Source organism: Semicossyphus pulcher, unplaced genomic scaffold (genome assembly GCF_022749685.1).
Source record: "Semicossyphus pulcher isolate SPU_LCO1_2020_fin unplaced genomic scaffold, fSemPul1.0.p SCAF_8, whole genome shotgun sequence".
Taxonomy (NCBI): domain Eukaryota; kingdom Metazoa; phylum Chordata; class Actinopteri; order Labriformes; family Labridae; genus Semicossyphus; species Semicossyphus pulcher.
The window spans coordinates 31,777,913-31,789,452 of NW_027211759.1; the positions used below are offsets into that span (position 1 = coordinate 31,777,913).

Genomic DNA, 11,540 nt, shown 5'->3' on the forward strand with positions numbered 1-11,540 from the left:
AACTGAAACCTGAAACACTAGATGTATATGCTTTCAAAACATGTTTTAATTATTTCTACCATGCCACTGTCTACATTACCATACCACATTTGGAATGCATTCCATATTTAACTTTGGCAGTGTCAGCAAAACACATTCAATATAAGTAGTCCTTCAGGGAACAGTGTGGGACAGAAGACCTGTGAGTTCCTGCTTGTGGTATAACTATGCTCATTTTGCTTCAGACCAATTCAATGAATTTCTTACTTAGGATATATGTGATATTAACATGTTAATTGAGTAAATCTATGTTTTTAAACCTGCTTGACCTTAACTAACAAAAACTGTTTTGAACAGGATTGGTGAACACTATTGACGGAGTGGGGGTCAGGTAACAAAAAATTAAATATATAAATATATTTACATATATGTGTGTGTGTGTGTGTGTGTGTGTGTATGTATGTGTGACATATCTCCAAATATTTTGACAAAACTATATGTTATAACTGTATGTTACTATTTATTCTCTGTATCTTATTCTGTAATAACATTGAAAGACAATATATGAGGATATTGAAACATGGTTTAAATGTGGTTATGTTTAATTCTCAGGAGAATTTCAGGTGTTCAATTACTATTTACTTACATTGACTTGAAACATCAAGATGGCATCTCCTTTGCTCTTATCTAACAGACAAAAGGCGCCACCATGAGTACGGACGCAGAGATGGCCGTTTATGGCAAAGCTGCCATTTACCTCCGGAAACCGGAGAAGGAGAGAATTGAGGCTCAAAGCAAACCATTTGATGCTAAGGCTGCCTGCTATGTAGCAGACGTCAAAGAGCTGTACCTGAAGGGAACAATTGTCAAGAAAGACGGTGGCAAAGTCACTGTCAAAGTCTTGGACACTCAGGAGGTTGGTATCTTTAACTCAGAGTCAACTTATTCAATGCGATCGGTTCTCATTGTGACAAATTTCCTTTTAGGAGAGGACAGTTAAAGAAGATGACGTCTCTCCAATGAATCCTCCCAAGTTCGACAAAATTGAGGACATGGCCATGATGACCCATCTCAATGAAGCGTCTGTGCTTTATAACCTCAAAGAGCGTTATGCAGCATGGATGATCTACGTAAGAAATTGGCCCTAATAAGAAACAAGAAAGTTTTAGAGATGGCTTTACTTGTGGGAAACACTGAGGTAACTATTGAATCTCTGTAATCACTTTCAGACCTACTCTGGGTTGTTCTGTGCCACTGTGAACCCCTACAAGTGGCTCCCAGTGTACGATTCTGAAGTTGTAAGTGCCTATAGAGGCAAGAAGCGTATGGAGGCTCCACCCCACATCTTCTCCGTCTCTGACAACGCTTATCAGTTCATGCTTTGTGGTAAGACATAACCATAACAGCAGAGAATTTGAAAGTGTAGGAGGTTTCTGCTGAAGGAAAATGTGCTTAATTCCTTTGTTGTTTTATTTAACAGATAGGGAGAACCAGTCTGTCTTGATCACGTAAGTAACATTTTATGGCATGTTTAACATCTATATCTTAACAAATATATAGAACAAGTCTTCACAAAACTTTTTCTATACCTAGTGGAGAATCTGGTGCTGGAAAGACTGTGAACACAAAGCGTGTCATCCAGTACTTTGCAACCATCTCAGTTGGTGGAGACAAGAAGAGGGACACATCAAAGGTGGGGTTATGTCTATGATGGTATCAACTGAAAGTACTTTTAGTATGGAATATTTATCCATGGGGGGGAAAATAACTCCAGCTATCAACTCTAAACCTTCTTTGTAGGGTTCACTGGAGGATCAGATTATTGCAGCTAATCCTCTGCTGGAGGCCTATGGTAATGCCAAAACTGTGAGGAATGACAACTCATCTCGTTTTGTAAGTATGAAGGAATTCTTGCAAAATCACAGAGGTCCTTCTATACATTGCCCATGTGGATGGATATTTAACATCCCTTTGTTCTAAACAGGGTAAATTTATCAGAATCCATTTCGGCACAACTGGCAAACTGTCTAGTGCTGATATTGAGACATGTAAGTAAAAATTAGTACAATTACTGGAATAAAGAATTGGCCAGGATGTGACTAATGAACAACATTTGTAGATCTGCTGGAGAAGTCTAGAGTGACATTCCAGCTTCCTGATGAAAGAGGCTACCACATCTTCTACCAGATGATGACCAACCACAAACCTGAGCTGCTTGGTAAACACACTGACTTGTTGCAAAATGAAAAACCTACTTCAATTTCCATAGAAAACAATGTATTGAGCCTGTCACTCTTTTTGATCTCCAGATTTGGCACTCATCACAACCAACCCCTACGACTTCCCCATGTGCAGCATGGGTCAGATCACTGTGGCCAGCATTGATGACAAAGTTGAGCTGGAAGCCACTGACGTGAGTAGTCTTCACTACAAAATGTTTAAATATGTTGTGTGCAATAAATGCAACATCAAACTGATCTTTACTGCATCTTCTAAAGTGTCTGTCTCTTGTTTGGACACCTCTCTTGAACACAGAATGCTATTGATATCCTGGGCTTCAGTGGTGAAGAGAAGATGAGCATCTACAAGATGACTGGTGCTGTGCTTCACCATGGTAACATGAAGTTCAAGCAGAAGCAGCGTGAAGAGCAGGCTGAGCCTGATGGCACAGAGGGTGAGTTCTTAACATCAGCAAAGAATTATAGCTTGAAAACCACAGTCTTGAAGTTTTCCATTAGGCTGGTTTCTCTTACATTATGATTGACTTTCAGAATCACATACTGTATGTATTAACATTTAATCACTTAACTATTGTCAGAGGCTGACAAGGTTGCTTACTTGCTGGGTCTGAACTCTGCTGACATGCTGAAGGCTCTGTGCTATCCCAGAGTGAAGGTCGGAAATGAGTTTGTCACCAAGGGACAGACTGTACCTCAGGTAATCATGAAATATTAATATCCAATATACTATTTTAACAAATTGGTTTGGTCACTTCTACTTCAGTAATATGGTACTGAGTTTGATGAAATTAATACTTAGAAAGCTTCCTTTAGGATCTTTCAAAATATGATCTTTGGTGTCATACATCTCGTAAGAGGAAGCTCAGGAAAGCAGTATTTAATCAATCAATCAATCAATCAATCAATCAATCAATCAAATTTTATTTGTATAGCGCCAAATCATAACCAATCATATTTAAGTATTTTACAAAACACTTCATTGACTTTAATCAAACAATATCCTGGTTTTTATTCAGGTGCTGAACTCAGTGACTGCCCTGGCCAAGTCTATCTATGAGAGGATGTTCTTGTGGATGGTCATCCGAATCAACCAGATGTTGGACACTAAACAGCCAAGGCAGTTCTTTATAGGTGTGCTGGATATTGCTGGCTTTGAAATCTTTGATGTAAGCTTCATATTCAAAAAGCTGACATACTTTTCTTAATAGAATCATCGTTTGTGCCTGGAAAAATAATCATGTTGTTTTTCTGTCCCCTTACAGTTCAACACCCTGGAGCAGCTGTGCATCAACTTCACCAATGAGAAACTGCAGCAGTTCTTCAACCACACCATGTTTGTCCTGGAGCAAGAGGAGTACAAGAAGGAGGGTATTATCTGGGAGTTCATTGACTTCGGTATGGACTTGGCTGCTTGCATTGAGCTGATTGAGAAGGTAATGATTCAATTTTGTGATTCTGTGTAATTGTTCTTAGTTATACTCAACTTATCATTAAATAACACGTCTTCCGCTTTCCAAAGCCCATGGGCATCTTCTCCATCCTGGAAGAGGAGTGCATGTTCCCCAAGGCCACAGACACATCCTTCAAGAACAAGCTGTATGACCAGCATCTTGGCAAAAACAAAGCATTTGAGAAGCCAAAGCCCGCAAAGGGCAAGGTTGAGGCCCACTTCTCCCTGGTGCACTATGCTGGTACCGTGGACTACAACATCTCTGGCTGGCTGGACAAGAACAAGGATCCACTGAACGAATCCGTCATACAGCTGTACCAGAAGTCCTCAGTTAAACTGTTGTCTCTTCTGTATCCTCCTGTTGTTGAAGGTATGATAGTAACAACATTAACATAAAACAGATTTTTTTAAGTTTTAGAAAATGCAAGTTTCTTCCCACACTGTAGCGTTTCTTCATGTAACTTGTATTTCTAGTTTGTGACAGAACATGTCTACTTTAATTTATCAACAGACACTGCCAAGAAGGGAGGCAAGAAGAAGGGTGGTTCTATGCAGACTGTGTCTTCACAGTTCAGAGTAAGGTTTAACATTGCAAACTTGGATATTATACATCACTCAGATAACACTCCAATTCTTAATTGATATTTGTTACAACAAGAGTTTTTGCATCTACAGGAGAACTTGGGCAAGCTGATGACTAACCTGAGGAGCACTCATCCTCACTTTGTGCGCTGCCTGATTCCCAATGAGTCCAAGACTCCAGGTACATAGAGAAGAAAATCTCAATAGAGACTTTTTTATTTTGTTGGTACAGTTTACTTTATTTTGTGTTGTTCATTCAACAGAACAATTCTAACTACAATAAATGTGGTTTTACAGGTCTCATGGAGAACTTCCTGGTCATCCACCAGCTCAGGTGTAACGGTGTGCTGGAGGGTATCAGAATCTGCAGAAAAGGTTTCCCTAGCAGAATTGTCTATGCTGACTTCAAGCAGAGGTATCAATGAGTATGTAAAGATAATATTACTGCAGGCTATTAAAAGAAAATGCTCACACTGTCCTTTAACTCTTTCATGACAGGTACAAGGTGCTGAATGCTAGTGTCATCCCTGAGGGTCAGTTCATTGATAACAAGAAGGCTTCAGAGAAGCTGCTTGGATCAATTGATGTTAATCATGATGAGTACAGATTTGGACACACCAAGGTAAATTGCTTTAATTTCTTTTTTATTTACATGCTGTGCCAAAAAGTTATTGTTTCTAGAGTGTGTTTGATTTTTTCTTAATGGAACATTTATGACATTTGTCAATATTAATGACTCTATTGAATTTTGTAACAAGTTAGACAAACGGCTAAGGAAAAAGTCAGTAGTTGATAAAGATCAGCAACCAGCTTTAGGACATTTATGGAACACTGTCTCCTTAAATCCTTCAAACTACGAGGGTTAAGCCAAAATGTTGTTTTCAGAATGTCAGTATTAACTATCTGAGTTGATCATACATTCATCATTTAATTTTTTTTGTTTGTTTAGGTGTTCTTCAAGGCCGGTCTCCTGGGTACCCTTGAGGAGATGAGAGATGAAAAGCTTGCATCTCTGGTCACCATGACTCAGGCTCTCTGCCGTGCTTACCTCATGAGAAGGGAGTTTGTGAAGATGACGGAGAGGAGGCATGTTTAAAACAACAAACTCTGAATGACAATTGGATAAAGTCACAAAGCAACATTGTTAATAACAGAAACTTCTTGTCCACAGGGAAGCCATCTATACCATCCAGTACAATGTCCGCTCATTCATGAATGTGAAACACTGGCCATGGATGAAGGTGTACTACAAGATCAAGCCTCTGCTGAAGAGTGCTGAAACTGAGAAGGAGTTAACTCAGATGAAGGAGAACTATGAGAAGATGCAGTCTGACCTTGCTGCTGCACTGGCCAAGAAGAAGGAGCTGGAAGAGAAGATGGTCTCCGTTCTGCAGGAGAAAAATGATCTGCAGCTGCAAGTAGCATCAGTAAGTATACATTTTTGCTTTGACATTTTGTGTTCATATATTGTGGACATTCTAAGATCTTTTTTTCAATGCAAACAAGGAATCAGAGAATCTGTCAGATGCTGAGGAGAGATGTGAAGGACTTATCAAGAGTAAGATTCAGCTGGAGGCCAAACTCAAAGAGACAACAGAGCGACTGGAGGATGAAGAGGAAATCAATGCTGAGCTCACTGCCAAGAAGAGAAAGCTGGAGGATGAATGCTCTGAGCTCAAAAAGGATATTGATGACCTGGAGCTTACCTTGGCCAAAGTGGAAAAGGAGAAACATGCCACTGAGAACAAGGTATGGAAATTATCAAAAAATTATCTTGCAGATCAAGTAATATCTGAAGATTACCACACAATAACATCTGACTTGCAAATGTAGGTCAAGAACCTGACTGAGGAGATGGCCTCTCAGGATGAGAGCATTGCTAAGCTGACCAAGGAGAAGAAAGCCCTTCAGGAGTCTCATCAGCAGACTCTTGATGATCTGCAGGCTGAGGAAGACAAGGTCAACACTTTGACCAAGGCCAAGACCAAGCTTGAGCAGCAAGTGGATGATGTAAGTTTACAAAGTCACTCAGATTGGCAATGTTACATAGGTGTTGAACATGATCATTAAAAACTATTGTTAATGTTCAGCTTGAGGGTTCTCTGGAGCAAGAGAAGAAGCTGCGTATGGACCTTGAGAGAGCCAAGAGAAAGCTTGAGGGTGATCTGAAACTGGCCCAGGAATCCATCATGGATCTTGAGAATGACAAGCAGCAGTCTGATGAGAAACTTAAGAAGTAACATTGTCTTTGCATTTCAACAAAAATGTATTATTTTAAAACCTATTGTTAACAGCATAAACTCTTATTATGTACTTTATCTTTTATTCTTACAGGAAAGACTTTGAAATCAGTCAGCTCCTTAGCAAGATTGAGGATGAGCAGTCAATGGGTGCTCAGCTTCAGAAGAAGATCAAGGAGCTTCAGGTGACATATTGTGTTACAGAAAACATAATTCATATTTTAGATTTTAAGTGAAAGTTTACTGAAATACCACATACTTAAAATCAACAGGCCCGTATTGAGGAACTGGAGGAGGAAATTGAGGCTGAGCGTGCTGCTCGTGCCAAGGTTGAGAAGCAGAGAGCTGACCTTTCCAGGGAACTTGAGGAGATCAGTGAGAGGCTGGAGGAGGCTGGTGGTGCCACTGCTGCTCAGATTGAGATGAACAAGAAGCGCGAAGCTGAGTTCCAGAAGCTCCGTCGTGATCTTGAGGAGTCCACTCTGCAGCATGAAGCCACTGCTGCCGCTCTTCGCAAGAAGCAGGCTGACAGTGTTGCTGAGCTGGGAGAGCAGATCGACAACCTCCAGCGTGTCAAGCAGAAGCTTGAGAAGGAAAAGAGTGAATACAAGATGGAGATTGATGATCTCTCCAGCAACATGGAGGCTGTTGCTAAGGCAAAGGTACACAATACATACAATTTTATTTTAATACCCAAATTAGTGTAGTAAACAAGGTAATAATCATTAGAAATAAATCTGATCACTGAACTGAGCACTCTTTATCTCCTTAGGGAAATCTTGAAAAGATGTGCCGTACTCTTGAGGACCAACTTAGTGAACTGAAGACCAAGAATGATGAAAATGTCCGTCAGATCAATGACATGAGTGCACAGAAAGCACGTCTCCTGACAGAAAATGGTATTTACAAGTTATAAGCGAAAGATTTGTTGTTTTCTGTATCTATTATGGTAAAACGTAACACAAACTAATACATCATGATATCTTCCTCACAAGGCGAGTTCGGCCGTCAAATTGAAGAGAAAGAAGCTCTTGTCTCCCAGTTGACCAGAGGCAAACAGGCCTACACACAGCAGATTGAAGAGCTGAAGAGACAGATTGAAGAGGAGGTTAAGGTAAGACGACTTTAAATTTGTACTGTCTGATACCTTTTCTATTTGTTGTTTAAAAGTTTTACACACTGAATATTACTTTTTACACCAGGCCAAGAATGCTCTGGCCCATGGAATGCAGTCAGCCCGCCATGACTGCGATCTGCTGAGGGAGCAGTTTGAGGAGGAGCAGGAGGCAAAGGCTGAGCTGCAGCGTGGAATGTCCAAGGCCAACAGTGAGGTGGCTCAGTGGAGATCCAAGTATGAAACTGATGCTATCCAGCGTACTGAGGAGCTTGAGGAAGCCAAGTGAGTACAGGTTAAGCGTTTCCAATCAGACAACTACACAGTAAGAACATTTAAATGTCAAGTAGTATAGCATTGTAACTTAGCTCAACTGACAATGCTATTAACTTCTTGAATATGTTAAACTAGGTACTCCAGGAAATAAGTAATTATTTGTATTTCATTCATATTTATATGCAAAAGTATGTGGAAAACATTATTGGCATTTTAATCTTCACTGAGACTAATAACACTCTTTTAACAGGAAAAAGCTTGCCCAGCGTCTTCAGGAGGCTGAGGAGCAGATTGAAGCGACCAATTCCAAGTGTGCTTCTCTGGAGAAAACCAAACAGAGGCTCCAGAGTGAGGTGGAGGATCTCATGATTGATGTGGAAAGGGCTAATGGTCTGGCTGCCAACCTGGACAAGAAGCAGAGGAACTTTGACAAGGTAATGTTTACTTTGCGCAACCATGACAAGCAAAGAAGAACACTTGTCATTGTGTTGATCAATGACTAAGTGACTAAATTGTTATTCAGGTGTTGGCAGAGTGGAAGCAGAAGTACGAGGAGGGTCAGGCAGAGCTTGAGGGAGCTCAGAAGGAGGCTCGTTCTCTCAGCACTGAGCTCTTCAAGATGAAGAACTCCTATGAGGAAGCTCTGGATCAGCTGGAGACCATGAAGCGTGAAAACAAGAACCTGCAACGTTAGCTCTACACAGTACAGTAACATTGTGTTAAAAGTGTGTATTTCTTACATTTTATTCATTGCTAATTATACATTTTAAGGCTTAACAATATAAAACGCATGCATCTCTCTGCAGAGGAGATCTCAGATCTGACTGAACAGATTGGTGAGACTGGCAAGAGCATCCATGAGCTGGAGAAGGCCAAGAAGCAGGTGGAGACTGAGAAATCTGAGATCCAGACAGCTCTTGAAGAGGCTGAGGTACATTTTTTTACAGGCCATATCTTCTTCTGAAAAACTATACAAAGTCTGAAGGCAGAGACGAATATTTCATTCTTTGATTATATCAGGGAACTCTGGAGCATGAAGAGTCCAAGATCCTGCGTGTCCAGCTGGAGCTCAACCAGATCAAGGGTGAGGTGGACAGGAAGCTGGCAGAGAAAGACGAAGAGATGGAGCAGATCAAGAGGAACAGCCAGAGGGTGACTGACTCCATGCAGAGCACTCTGGATTCTGAGGTCAGGAGCAGGAACGATGCCCTGAGAATCAAGAAGAAGATGGAGGGAGACCTGAATGAGATGGAGATTCAGCTGAGCCACGCCAATCGCCAGGCTGCTGAGTCCCAGAAGCAGCTGAGGAATGTACAGGCACAACTGAAGGTATTGTATGACATAGAGTTCTGGTAAAGATTATGATCAGTGTCCTTAAATTTTGGCATTCAAGTGAACATTTTCCTGACATTTTTCACAAGGATGCCCAACTGCACCGTGATGATGCTGTCAGAGCCCAGGAGGACTTTAAGGAACAAGCTGCTATGGTAGATCGCAGGAACGGTCTCATGCTCGCTGAAATTGAGGAACTTAGAGCTGGTCTGGAACAGACAGAGAGAAGCCGCAAAGTGGCTGAGCAGGAGCTGGTGGACGCCAGTGAGCGTGTTGGTCTTCTGCACTCTCAGGTGAATTTTCTTTTCATTTCTCCACTATTTCACCAATCATGATTTTATATAAATTACTGAACTTCTCTTTTCTTTTAGAACACAAGTCTAATGAACACCAAGAAGAAGCTTGAGACTGATCTGGTCCAGATCCAGGGTGAAGTGGATGACACTGTTCAGGAAGCAAGGAATGCAGAGGAGAAGGCCAAGAAGGCTATCACTGATGTAGGTGTATTTAATTTGTTCTTATTTTGTTATTCTTCGTAAATGGGTCTTTTCAAGATATTTCTCATCAACATTGAATGGTGTCTCCTCTAGGCTGCTATGATGGCTGAGGAGCTGAAGAAGGAGCAGGATACTAGTGCTCACCTGGAGAGAATGAAGAAGAACCTTGAGGTTGCTGTTAAGGACCTGCAGCACCGTCTGGATGAAGCTGAGAACCTGGCCATGAAGGGTGGCAAGAAGCAGCTCCAGAAACTTGAGTCGAGGGTAAAAAGTCTTGTTAATTTCTTGCACAGCTGAGGATAGACTTTGAGGAAGATATGTATATTTAATGTCTTACTGTATTCTGAAGGTGCGTGAGCTGGAGACTGAGGTTGAGGCAGAGCAGAGACGTGGAGCTGATGCTGTTAAGGGTGTCCGCAAATATGAGAGGAGAGTGAAGGAGCTCACTTACCAGGTATAGTCATTTTGATATTAAAAATGTAAAGTGCAAATAAATCAAATATAGTTACCATTTTAAGTTCTTAAACATGTGAATCTCTCTTTTCTATAACAGACTGAAGAGGACAAGAAAAATGTTACCAGGCTGCAGGATCTGGTTGACAAGTTGCAGCTGAAGGTGAAGGCCTACAAGAGGCAGGCTGAGGAAGCGGTAAAGACATAACTTGTTTATAACAAAGACAACTATGTAGTCTTAATACAATGCACAATAACCTTTAACATTTTAACAATTGTTCATGCCTTGGCTACTTATTTCAGGAGGAGCAGGCCAATGTTCATCTGTCCAAGTGCAGGAAGGTCCAGCATGAGCTTGAGGAGGCTGAGGAGCGTGCTGACATTGCAGAGTCCCAGGTTAACAAACTGAGAGCAAAGAGCCGTGACTCTGGCAAGGTAAAGTAACAATTTGAATGGTCAAAACACGAATCAAATAAAATTCTGCATACTCCAATTTACTTCAAGCAATACTGTTGTCATCAATGAAATAAAATACCATTAATCCCTTCATAAAATTAAAGAAAGACAAATCCTTTCCAAGTATGCAGAGTATAACATATATGTATGCTGGTTTCTGTTTTGTATTTTTTCTTTTACCTTTTTTTGTACAGGGAAAAGATGTGGCTGAGTAAAGCACCGCGCTGACGGGCGGTTTCTAATCATATAATATGATGTGAAATATACCACAATAAAATTGTTTTTAATCTTAAATTGCTTTCTGTGTTCTTTTGATCCGAGTGTGTGCTCCGAAAGAGCAAATGTCAGTCATTTGTGAAACACCTTAACGTTCTATACTGGAATGGGTGAATAAATATATTAGAATAAAGAATAAAGAACTGCTGAAAGTGTGGGCTGTTTTAAAATAAAAGAAATTACAAAATATATATAATTGATGTTAATCGGACACATATCAAGTGTGTGATTTAAAAGTAGGTCTCTAGCACAGTAATAGTGAGTTGAGAAAAAACATTCAAGAATGTCTGAGAGTGTTTTGTAACCCTGAGGTGAGGTTGGAAAACTGTTTGAGGAGGAAGCAAAGGTATTTTGCTAATTTCAATGTAAGCACTCCTTTGAAAGTTACCATGAGAATAAAAGATTCATTCTTGCTGAGAAGTCTTTGAAGGCAACAAACAACTATTAAAAAAACTTGACATCCCAGAATCCCACCTTGTGCTCACGTTTGGATTTCATCAAAATGCAACGAGTAACACATTGTGAAGAGGGGAAAAAAGTGTAGGAGAGAGACGGTTTTTTTTGTTTTGCAATGAAGCTTAACAGAGAGCACATATAAACCTTTAATAAATAATCAATTTCCACACTCTTAGATCACGGTTCTTC

The 11,540-nt window shown here is 40.5% G+C and overlaps 1 pseudogene; it reads left to right on the forward strand.

The window, feature by feature from the left end:
* The first annotated feature begins 688 nt into the window (after positions 1 to 688).
* On the forward strand, positions 689 to 10,834 carry LOC138612523 (myosin heavy chain, fast skeletal muscle-like; annotated as a pseudogene).
* Positions 10,835 to 11,540: the final 706 nt, after the last annotated feature.